The sequence below is a fragment of the Castor canadensis genome, chromosome 15 (assembly GCF_047511655.1).
Source record: "Castor canadensis chromosome 15, mCasCan1.hap1v2, whole genome shotgun sequence".
Classification (NCBI taxonomy): domain Eukaryota; kingdom Metazoa; phylum Chordata; class Mammalia; order Rodentia; family Castoridae; genus Castor; species Castor canadensis.
The window spans coordinates 11,460,447-11,461,828 of NC_133400.1; the positions used below are offsets into that span (position 1 = coordinate 11,460,447).

At 38.6% G+C, this 1,382-nt stretch overlaps 1 non-coding gene across 1 annotated transcript; it reads left to right on the forward strand.

Moving 5' to 3' along the window:
- The first annotated feature begins 878 nt into the window (after window positions 1-878).
- On the forward strand, window positions 879-955 carry Trnaa-ggc (transfer RNA alanine (anticodon GGC)). The gene has a single exon. It is a non-coding gene; the product is annotated as a tRNA-Ala (tRNA).
- Window positions 956-1,382: the final 427 nt, after the last annotated feature.

Below are 1,382 nucleotides of genomic sequence, written 5' to 3' on the forward strand. Positions count from 1 at the left end.
AAGCTTTGCATTGATAACCTGACTGGGCTCTTCGACGGGGCTCTGTGCCCTCAGTCCTGATAAGTTCTCCCAACACTAATAGTTTCAAATTCTTCCCCCAAAAGAAATCTCCTAGAAAGATTTGTGTTTTCTCCCAAATAAGTCCTTATTCTCGTGTACCTCAAGACTGTAGGATGTTTCATACTTCCTCTCCAAATGTTTTGCCCTAGATTCTCTGCTTCTATCATCTCTCAAGACCAGTGCAAAATTTCCGTAGAAAAATAGCTGGCCATATTTATTGTTATACCAGCACTGCATACCCAGGAAAAACTTACTGCTGGTCACTCTTTTCCCCCAAGACAGGATCTCTTCCTGTGCAGGGTTTCACTTCACACTCCAAATCAGTAAATATCCCTCCCTCAAATTAAAAGAAAAGCATTAATCAAAACCTCATCTCTGATATGTTCTCTCCTCTCCTCTCTTCTCATCTAATCTGTGTTACCCCATAGCTAAAACCCTCGATTTTATTTTATTAGGCATTTTATTTCATGGTGGGCACACTTGCCTGCTGAGGTTCATTACATTATACCTGAGAGTGAAGGTCATGTTGACCTCTTTTTAATTCTAGTCCAGTATATTTTACATGTGTCCTTTAAGTCAGCTTTTAAATTAAATCTTGATTTTATTTAAAATTTGAAGTTCAATTTTCTAATGAATGATACATTTAACCTTGAATTCTAATTTACAGCTTTTCAGAAAATTTTATTGTTTCAGCAGGGTCTCTAGTACAGAGAAATTGATAGCAGAGTTATTTGGTTTGTTCTTATATAGAAAGGCCATTCATGGGATCATGTAAAAGATTTATTTTGACATTGCTTTAGGCAAGATATTAATCACAGGGCTAGAAGTGTGGCTCAAGTGGTAGAGTGCCTGCCTGGCAAGCATGAGGTCCTGAGTTCAAACCCCAGTACTGCCAAAAAATAGAATAAAATAATAATCCAGTCCTCACAGTGTGGGTGAATAGTGGCTTTTGATGCATTCCTATCAAACTGTTTATTCCAAAACTCCAAGTCTGATTGACAAAAGGAAAAGACAAGAGAGAATGAAGTGTACGCTTGGTCTCAGAACAAGTCAAATGAGTAAAATACTGAAACAATGTCATTCTAGATGGTAAAGCAGCTGGGCGCCGGTGGCTCACACTGTAATCCTAGCTACTCAGGAGGCAGAGATCAGGAAGATCACAGTTCAAAGCCAGCCCAGGCAAATAGTTTGCAAAGCCCTATCTAGGGAAAAAAAAAAATCACAAAAAAAAGCTGGTGGAGTAGCTCCAGGTGTAGGCCCTGAGTTCAAGCTCCAGTTCCACACACACATAAAAAAGTAAAATTAAAATTTTAAAAAGATGG